The sequence below is a fragment of the Tupaia chinensis genome, unplaced genomic scaffold, assembly GCF_000334495.1.
Source record: "Tupaia chinensis unplaced genomic scaffold, TupChi_1.0 Scaffold000249_2, whole genome shotgun sequence".
In the NCBI taxonomy this organism is placed as follows: Eukaryota; Metazoa; Chordata; class Mammalia; order Scandentia; family Tupaiidae; genus Tupaia; species Tupaia belangeri.
In genome coordinates, this window is record NW_006159729.1 from 2,068,444 (window position 1) to 2,079,964 (window position 11,521).

Sequence of the window (11,521 nt, forward strand, 5' to 3'; positions counted from 1 at the left end):
CAAACTCAACTCAAACCAACTTAGGCGAAAAGGTAATATGAGTTAATATGAGGTAATACTTTACAATGTCTGTGGAGAAATGAAATGAAAGCATGAATTTATTTTGATGCAAAAATGTTTTAAAATCTATGCATGGGTTTTATTAACTTTAGGCACAATTAATTTAATAGCTCAGAAGCATGGTAGGGGACTGGCTCTGTAGTCTACAAATTAAGGGAGCTAGATCCCACATGGCCAACCACAGTGTTAATCCTGGTCCTGGCACCTTGAAAAACACATCAGAGGGAACCAGCAGTTAGCGTAATGGCTATGTCGCTGGACTCCCACGTAGTTGACCACGTTTCGCGTCCTGGACCCCGTGGCTTAAAACTCACGCCGGACGTGTGTGCGTGCTTGCCCAAGATCCTGAGAGGAGAATGGAGGAGAAGGGATTGCGGCGTGACCATCCCCACTGGGGGGTGATTTCTCGCTTTCTGTCTCTATGTCTCTGTCTGTCTGTCTGGCGAGCGCACGCGCCCTATAGCAAAAAAAAACTCTCAAAAAAAAAACAAAAAAAACACATCAGATGCATATGTGTGCCTACCTGAAATCCCAATAGGATGAAAAGATAAGAAAGGATTGTAGCATGACCATGCTCCACTGAAAGATGCTTTCTCCCTCTCCTCCCTCTGTCTCTGGCAACTACACATGCCCTCTGGCAGTTGGAAAAACAAAAAGAAAAAAGAAGCCTGGCAGGGCTCTGCATTTCCCTTTATTAATCTCTAGACTCAGTATCTCTGCTTGATTTCCATCTATATATAAATACTTCCCTCTTTCCTCATGGAAAAGAGGACTGACCGAGCCCCAGACTCACAATTAACAACCTTTCAACCAAAAGATTAAAAAAAAAAAAAAAATTCTCTCTGGGACTACTCAAAGAAGCTCTGTCCCTAACCTCAGATCTGTCAGTGATCAGTGAGACCCTGGCATTTGACTGAAAGTGGACTAATATGGAAGATTTAATACTAAGCAAAGCAAAACAGAATATGAAAGAGAAGTATTGTATATCTCCACTTAATATATACCGAATGTTTGTAGTCTATTAAAGAAACTGAAAGATTGGAAAGTATAAAGGTAAGGAGAGCCCCTGTAGATACTAGAGACAATGTGGGCGGGATGTGGGGAATGCTGGCTGGGAGAGAGGGAATCAGGGGGCAAAAAAGAAAAGAGAAGTATTAATAGGCACAGAAGTGTGAAATGATGTGTTAAGGAAGTTGTGGATAGTAATAACTTTGACTGAACTAACATGTGGTGTATTAGTGCTGGGAAAATATTTTGTATGCTGCAAGGATATACAGTGATAAAATGTAAAATAAAACAAATAATATGGAAAAAATTATATGCAGAGAATAGAAGTTTTATTATTTAGGTTCAATGTGCACTGCCTTCCTGTTTTTTGCAGAAAAATACTTCAGTGTCCTGATTTTTTATTTTTTAAATTCTGGTATCTTCAGCCAAATTCTAAAGGTTAAAATGTCTGTACATGTAGCCTACATTCTAGATCTTAACTTCAAGTAGCAAATAGCTGAATTTTTTTGTTTGTTTTTTTTACAACCTTTAGGACTTTATCTTGTAGTGCCATATATCCTCTTGATCTTGAAAATACACTAGGAGTTTTATATTTCTTGCAAGTAAATTATCAGTAAATAGTGTAGACTAACAGTATACCTTGAAGTTGTAACTCTTTGTTAAATGACCCTATAAAACAACATTAACTTAAATGTACTATAAATTTAAACGGATTCTCTTTTTGCTGGGTTTATAGCAGGATTACTGTAAACCATTTCTATACAGACCTTGAGTTTTACACCTGATTTATACATATTGTTGTTTATGTATTGTGCCTCCTCTATGTGTTACAGTCTCACTTTTTCTTAGGAAAGCTGTTTTATTCCAACACTATTGTTCACTATGGCATTTATGTAAAGTACAATAGAATAAACCTTTTGTAGATGTCAGCCAGTGAAAAATTCATTTGCTCCTCAAGACATCAAATCACTTCAAGATTGAGTTGATGCTAAAATTTCCATATTTATTTGAAAGCTATGAGAATTGAAGAAAAAGCTGCAGGTACTAATCATGCATAGGACCATTATTTCTACTTCTTTTTCTTTGTTACTAAAATTTATTACAAAGTCTCCTTTCCTCTTCACTTGTTAAATTTTTTTGTTGGGAGGAACCAGCAGTTAGCATAATGGCTATGTCGCTGGACTCCCACGTAGTCGACTGCGGTTCGCATCCCGGACCTGGTGGCTTAAAACTCACGCCGGGCACGTGTGCGTGCGTGCTCAAGATCCTGAGGGGAGAATGGAGGAGAAGGGATTGCAACGTGACCATCCCCCCTGGGGGATGATTTCTCGCTTTCTGTCTCTATGTCTCTCTCTGTCTGTCTGGCGAGCACATGCGCCCTATAGCGAAAATCTCTCCAAAAAAAATTTTTTTTTCCATTGGTATTGAAAAGCACATATCTAGGTTAAAATTATTTTTCTGTCCATGACATGTTCATGTTTATGTGCATGTGTGAGAGAGTGACCTTCCACAGGACTTGGTCATGCCCAATTCCCTTTTCCCTAGCCTGCAAGATCCTGGGGCACATGCATGTTTTCAGGCTGACTGGGATGGGGACTGGAACTATTGTCAGCACATGGCTTACAGCTTCATAGTCTGGTATAGTACCTTCTGCTCCTCAGAGCCTGGCTTAACATTTTTTTTTTTCAAAACTTTTTAATGGGGACAGTATGTGGTGTAGTGCTTAAGGTGCTGAGCTCTCACATGGCTAACCATGGTTCTAGTCCCAGACCTAGTGGCTTGAAACTCATGCCAGATGTGTTTACATGTGTGCCCAGAATTCCAGGAAGAGACTAGAGGAGAAGGAATTGCAGCATGGCCATCCCCTCTGGGAGTAGATGTCACTGTCTCTCTGGCAAGCATATGCAACCTATAGAAAAATCTCTCAATAAAAACATTTTTAGTTTGAGTGTCTAGTATTAAGAGAATAAAACAAACTGGGCAGATGAGAAATTGAATGATAAACATGTTTAGGCACTAATGATAACACACTTTGAGTTTAAATATTTCTCAAAGGAGGAAGAGCCAATAATACTACAAAGGCTTTGTCCTAAACTGCTACTGCCTATGCTCACCCACAGAGTTGACTGGGTAGGGTCATGAGTAAACAGAATCTGTTTAGTGGAGCAGGTGGATAAAAAAATATTCCATGAGAACTGGACTGTGGACTGTTAGTTAGGTGAGCCAGATCTCACATAGTTGACTGTGGTTTGAATCCTAACCCCAGTGACTTGGAAAGCATGCTGAATGCTTTTGCAAACCTCAGATCCCTATAAGACTGAGAAATGAAGAAGGGATTGTAACATGACCACACCCCACTGGAAGTGCTTTTCCTTTGTATCTGTGGTGAGCACACAACCCTCCAGAAATTAAAAAATATATGTTCAATGATAAAGTCCAAGGAGCAGATCTAGAGGTAACAGGAAAACTGTGGTAGGCAAAGACTTCTTTAATAAAATTCCCAAAGCACAGGCAATAATTCAAAAAATAAGCAAGTAGGATTATATCTGATTAAGAAATTTCTGCACAGCAAAAGACACAATAATCAGTGTGAATTGACAACCTTCAGAACAGGAGAATATTTTTGTAAACTATGCCTCAGATAAAAGACTGATAACCAGCATACACAGGGAACTCAAGGGCTGACCTAAAAAAAAATTTTTTTTTTCAACCCAATGAAAAGATGGGAAAATGAGTTGAACAAACAACTTTCTAAGGAAGACATACAAACAGTTAAAAAACATACGAGAAAATGCTCAACGTCTTTTATCGCAAGTCAAAACCACAATGAGATACCATCTAACCCAGGTCAGAATTACAAAGATTAAAAAAAAAAAAAAATACTAAGTGTTGGTGGGCTGTGGTGAAAGGGGAACACCCCTGCATTGTTGGTGGGAATGTAAATTGGTCCAGCCACTGTGGAGAACAATATGCAGGTTCCTCAAAGATCTATAGGTAGGACTAGCATATGATCCAGCAATTCCACTCTTGCTCAGTCGTAAAAGCATTTGCACATCTATGTTTATTGCAGCACTATTCAGAATTGCTAAGACATGGAACCAGACCAAATTTCCAAAAACGGATGACAGATTGACGAAGTATAGCACATGGACTTTCTGGAATACTACTCAGCTATAAAAAAAAAAAAAAAAAAACAAGATCCTGGCATTTGATAGAAAGTGGACAAGTAGTTTGAAAGATTTACTGCTGTGTAAGGCAAGCCAGGCTATGAAGGAAAGACATTGTATGTCCCCATTAAATATATATCAACTCTCCACAATATGTATCAATCTTTTACAACCTTTTCAGTTTCCACTCTATAATGGAATGGTTATGGATACTGGAGACAGTATGGGAGAAGGAGGAGAGCATAAGGAAAGAAATTAAGGAGAAAAATAGAGACAAGACATTTACAGGTCACAGAAATGTAAATCTTCATCTGGACTGCTATGAAGTGAATTCATGTTGGGTAAATTCACTTTATAGTGATTGAATGTATAAAATAAATTTTTAAAAAAGAGTGATGTTAATTTCTTCTCATTTTTTTTTTTTTTTTAGAGAGGCTTTTGCTATAGGGTGCGTGCACTCACCAGACAGACAGAGAGAGACAGAGAGACAGAAAGCGAGAAATCACTCCCCGGGGGGATGGTCACGCCACAATCCCTTCTCCTCCATTCTCCTCTCGGGATCTTGGGCACGCACGCACACACACCCAGCGTGAGTTTTAAGCCACCGGGTCTGGGACGCGAACTGCGGTCAACTATGTGGGAGTCCAGCGACATAGCCATTACGCTAACTGCTGGTTCCCAATTTCTTCTCATTTTTAAATATTGAAGAAAGTTGTCACATTGTAGAGTGACTTTTTTTTTTCTTTTTTTGGAGAGGTTTTTGCTATAGGGCATGTGCGCTCGCCAGACAGACAGAGAGAGACAGAGAGACAGAAAGCAGGAAATCACCCCCCAGGGGGGATGGCCATGCTGCAATCCCTTCTCCTCCATTCTCCTCCCAGAATCTTGGGCACACACGCACACGCGCCTGGCGTGAGTTTAAGCCACCGGATCCGGGACTTGAACCATGGTCGACTATGTGGGAGTCCAGCAACATAGCCATTATGCTAACTGCTGGTCCCTGTAGAGTGACTTTTTTTGTTGTTCTCAAAGATATATGTGCTTGCCAGAGAGACAGAGAAGGAAAGAGAGAGAGAGAAAAGCATTTATCCTAGGGTGTGGTCATGCTGCAATCTTTTCTCCTCCATTTCCCCATTCCATCAGGTTTTGAATGTTTTGAAGACATATACCCACACCTGCCCATCATGTTTACTGGCCTTGGGCCAGACTCAATGCTCAGATATATGGGAACCAGTCTCCCTATCGCCAGGTCTTAACTATTGCACCACAGGGCTATCCAAGGATGGATTTTTAAGGCCTGTCTTTTGCATGAATAAACCGAGACAGAAGAATATTAAATCAATCTAAAATGTATGGTTTGTGTTACTACATGCTCTTAATTGAATGTTAATAGAATGTTCAATGTGCTCTGAATTGAACATTGTGACCTCAATGTTATCCTACAGTTCATTTGCTCATTGCTGTTAAAAATTGTTTTGACTTTTTACAACCTTTTCAAAACTTCATTACAGTCTTCACATGCAACACTTGCCTTTTGTGCATTAGTAGAAGACTTTGTATACTAACTCATTAAGAAAAGAGAAATTGATAGGTGAGCCCCAAATGACTCTATCTCACAGGAGATGTGACTATGACTTGATCTTTATTATTAGCATAATTTAGAATTGGTGTCATTTTCTGTTGTTATTATTAATGACAATTTTATTTCCTAATATCTAATTTTGTAGAAACACAGACGTTAGGAATAATGCTCTATAAACAAGAAACTTCTTTCCTGAAGGCTAAGTTGTACTACTGAAACTTAACTTTCCCATCATCACTTGATATCATATGATTATGAGGCAGAATTGTTACATGAGAGAGCTTTAAAAAGTTTGTGAAAAACAAAATAAATACACAGGTTTATTTTGGTACAAAAAATTGAAATCTGTGTATAGTATTTTTCATAATATGCTTTTTTCATGAACTTTTTGAATTATTTTTTAATATTAATATATGCCAAAATTGTTTCTGGATTACTAGCTTGTTTGGAAGGAGTGTGGATCTTCAGGAAATTGTATGGAAGTGTATACTAATAGAATGGGGTACTAAAGAGAGAACTTATTATAGTAGCTCAATATTCCATTATATTGTGCTGTTCGTGGTCAGATGTGAAGTTGATTGAACAGTTAGAAATGCTGATGAACATTATCCCCTTGAAAAAACTCTACCAGGAACCTCAGAACCATGGTATCCATACTTAAACACTAATCGCTTCTATAAGCTTGAGGTTGCATCCGTGGAATGATCTTAAAGTGCCTGCCTGAGAAAATGTAAGGGTGCCAAAAGAATTTATGGTTCATTCAGTCAACACCTAAAGATAGGGTCTTTGTGTTCCATCCTCATGGAAGGTAATCTTCTGACTTCCATAAACACCAACTCTGAAGCCCAGATGATTTTCACATGAGCCAACACTGCTTCATTCTTTTTGTAATTTTCACTTAGCTGACTACTGATCCCTTTACTCACCACTCTCTCTTATCCCTTATCCCTGTACGATTCCTTCATGATTCTTGTAAGAGTCCAAGCACAACATTTGGAGGGTGTATACAGAGACAGCATTGTTGAGACAGGGAGGTAGTATTGTTATAATTTGATCAACTGGACCAGGGAGAAATGTTCACATATTGAAATGATCACCTTGTAAGCTAAAAAATGTGATTGAATGTATTAAAAAAATGTAAAAAATAAAAAATATAAAAATTTAAAAAATAAAATAAATAAAATAAAAAATAAAGGAATCCAAGCACCTCCACATGAATCAACTTTGAGACTGGATCATACTAGACTCTTTTTCCTATTACAATAGTTATTCCTGATTAAAATCTGTCCTAACTGCTATAACTAGCCTCCAGCTTTGCTTATCATTGATGCTACTCTAGCATATTCTTGCTCTGAGGAAGAATGTGCATGTTTTGTCCTGATTTTCCTCCTGCATGTATGAGGACATTCATTATAAGTCCACATCAAACTTGCCTCCCCTGGATTTGAAGAAAAACATAATGGAAACATTTGAAATTAAAAATAGCATATAGCCTTGCCGAAAAGCTGTTGAAGACAATCCAAAGACAATAAATACAGCAAGAAGTAAAGAATAAGATAGATATTTCAGTATAAATCATAAAATAAATTGGCAAAAGTAAAATGAACATTTGAGTCTTAGTTATCAGGATTGATTGTTTAAATTTCTCTATTACGGGACCAGCAGTTAGCGTAATGGCTATGTCGCTGGACTCCCACGTAGTCGACCACGGTTCGCGTCCCAAACCCGGTGGCTTGAAACTCACGCCAGGCGTGTGTGCGTGCATGCCCAAGATCCCGAGAGGAGAATGGAGGAGAAGGGATTGCGACATGGCCATCCCCCCTGGGGGGTGATTTCTCGCTTTCTGTCTCTCTGTCTCTCTCTGTCTGTCTGGCGAGCACACGCACCCTATAGCAAAAAAAAAAAAAAAATCTCAAAAAAAAATTTTCTCTATCACAACATAGAAGCAGATTCAGAGAATAGGAATGCAATAGAAAGCATTAGAAAAATATACAATTGGATGTTAAAAGAGGCTTAAAGAAACCTACAATAATATATGCCAGAATAAATTGTAGATAGATTGCTTAATTAAATGTTTATAAAATAATTAAAGAATAACCATATTTCATCAACTCTAGTATTTGTGTATTTCAACATTTTCATATAATTGAAATAGTGATTCATCTTACAGCAAATGACATGTATAGTCTTTTTATAGAGAGAGATTTGTTTTGTTATAGGGCACCTGCACTCACTAGGGAGACAGAGAGACAGAAACCAAGAAATCACCCCCCAGAGGTGATGGTTGTGTCGCAATCCCTTCTCCTCCATTCTCCTCTTGGAAGCTTGGGCGCTCATGTACAATGTGAGTTTCGTGCCTCTGAGTCCAGAACTCGAACTGCAGTCGGCTATGTGGAAGTCCAGTGATGTAATCATTATGCCACCTGGTGGTCCCAATAGTCTTATTATTTCTTCTTACAGGTGCATGAATAGTAGTATATTTTACAATCCAGATATCTTGATATTGATGGAGAATGAACTACATAAAAACAAATAATTACTTATCCATCTCAAGTGGGAGAAAACTTTCCAAGCAGTATGGAAAGTATTTTAAGAGCACACTGGTTCAAACAGGATCCTTAAAGGAAAGCTCCATTAGTTATAAATGCAAAAACTAATATTAAAAATCAGACAACAGGCTGAGAAAACCTTTATAATATGAATGGTACTCGGTTACTACAGTTTGTTAAAGAATCTTCCAACTTAAAGAAATGTTGGAAGATTAATATTAGGTGGTTGCAAAAGTAATGACCATTGTTCATTGCTGAAATTTCCCTCTGATCTTGAATACATTCTTAAACAAATGTAGTCACATTATATTTCATTTTAATGCAAATTTTTCACTTTATATTATTTTGCTAATTACATATTGCTTGCTATTTATGCTATGTGTATTCTAGACTGTAGATATTATAAACAAAATGCAAATTCAAGCCATCTTCTTGTAATTCAAAATGGGTCTTAAAGTAATGGACACAACTTGCAACATCAACAACGTATTTGACCCAGGAAGTACTAATGAATGTACCATGCAGTGGTGGTTCAACAGGTTTTTCAAAAGAGACAGAGCCTTGAAAATGAGGAGTACAGTGGCTGGTCATCGGAAGTTGACAAAAACCAACTGAGAACAATCATGGAAGCTGATCCTCTTTCAAATACACAAGAGGTTGCCCAAGAACTCAACATTGATCCTTCTAAGGTCACGTGCCATTTGAAGAAAGTAAAAAAGGTGAAAAAGCTTGATAAGTGGGTGTCTCAGGAACTGACCAAAAATAAAAAAAATGGTCATTTTGAAGTGTTGTCTTCTTTTATTCTACACAACAACACATCGTTTCTCAGTTGGAATATGATGTGCAACAACTAGCAGTGACCAGTTCACTGGTTGGACTGAGAAGAAGCTCTAACGCACTTCCCAAAGCCAAACTTGCACCAAAAAATTCACAGTCACTGTTTGGTAGCAGCAGATCAACAACAGCTTTGTGAATCCTGGCAAAATTATTACATTTGAGAGATATGCTGAGCAAATTGATGAAAAAACTGAAAATTGAAATGGTTGCACTGACATTAGTCAAAAGAAAGCGATCAATTCTCCACGACAATGTCTGACCATTCCTCACACAAACAATGCTTCAAAAGTTGAATGAATTAGGCTATGAAGTTCATGTTCACCTGACCTTCCGCCAACCAACTACCACTTATTCAAAAATCTCGACAACTCTTTGCAGGGAAAATGTTTCTACAACCAGCAAAAGGGAGAAGATGCTTTTCACTGAATCCCAGTGTATTTTTACACTACAGACATAAACAAACTTATTTCTTATTGGCAAAAAAAAGTGTTGATTATAATGGTTCCTTTTTTGATTAATAGAGATATGGTTGAGCCTAGTTATGATGATTTAAAATTTAAAGTCCAAAACTACAATTGCTTTTGCACCAACTAAATATAAACAATTTTACTATGTCCTTTATATGGATTTTTTAAAATACTAACATTGGGACAAGCAAGTGGCTTAATGCTTATACTGCTGGATTCCCACATGGCCAACCATGGTTCAAGTCCCAGATCCGGAGGCTTGAAACTAACGCCAGTCACATGTGCATGTGTGCCCAAATTCCCAAGTGGAAACTAGAGGAGAAGGGATTGTAGCATGGCCATTTCCCCTGGAGTTTGATTTCTTGCTTTCTGTCTCCCTGTCTCTCTCTGGTCCCCTGACATGTGCCCTATAGCAAAAGTCTCTCTCAAAAAAAAAAAAAAAACTAATAATTTCTCACATTTACCTTGGTCTTCTATTCATCTATAGGAAGCTAGATATAAAGACAGATGATGATTATGATGATGATAGGTAGATAGGAGACAGGTAGATAGATAGATGATAGATTAGATAGATAGGTAGATGATAGATAGATGATAGATGACAGATAGAAATATGATAGATATAGACAGATAGATATAGATGATAGATGAACATATGAGACCACCCCATAGCACAGTGATTAAGCACTGTATCAGAGAGCTGGAAACAACACTGTGTATAGGGAGCTGAATCCCATATGGTCTACAATGGTTCAAATCCTAGGCTTGATGGGTTGAAAAACATATTAGGTGGATACACACATGCATGTGCATGTAAGTATGCACGTGTGCTTCTCAAACCTGATGAGATGGAGAAATGGAGGACAGGAATTGTAGAGCAACCACGTCACATTTTGGGAATGCTTTCTCTCCCTCTCTCTCTGGAGAGTGTGTGTGCCCTCTAACAATTAAAAGAGGAAAGAAAAGGAAAGGGGGAAAAAAAGGAGAGGGAAGGGGAAGAAAAGGAAGAGAAGGAAAGGAGAAAAAAGAAAAGAAAAGAAAAATATGGCTAAATAGACACACACTCTCTTTGAAAATAAGCTACAGAGATGATATTTCTTCATCAACAAATAATTCAATGTGAATTTCCTAAAAACAAGGATATTCTCTTACCTGATCATAGTACTATAATAAAAATAAAGAAAATCAACACTAAGACAAAACTATCAGTTACTTTACAAATTAAAAACTATCGGTTAATCCATAAACTAGCCATTACTTACATTTCAATAGTTATTTCAACTTTTTGAAAAAAATTTCCAAATTATGCATTGCATTCAATAATTCTTTATTAATTTCTTTTAATCTGAGCTATCTATTTTAGCTTTAATAATCCTGACTTTTTAATCAGGAATGAAATTAGTTATTTTCAATAATGTACCACAATTTGAAATTTATCTGTTGATTTTTCACTGTTGAGTAAAAATCTTTTATTCTTGTCAGAAATACCAAAGCAGTGGTTGATCCTGTGTTCCCAATATCTCATATCAGAAGGCATTTAGAATATCAGTTTGTTCCAATACTGGTGATGTTGGCCACCTGATTAAATTTCCATTGGCTGTATTTCTACACTATAAAACTATTTTTCATTTTTTAATAAATAAGTATCTTACATGTAGACACTGAGAGAATGTGTAAATATCCTGTTATTCACCAAACTTTCTCTCACTGAGTTTAGCACCTCACCAAAGCGAGGTGATTTCTCACTTTCCATCTCACTGTCTTTGTCTCTCTCCAGCAAGCACACACACCCTAAGGCAAAAAAATAAAAAAAACACTTCTTTAAAAAAAAAAAAAAAGATGGTTCGGGGG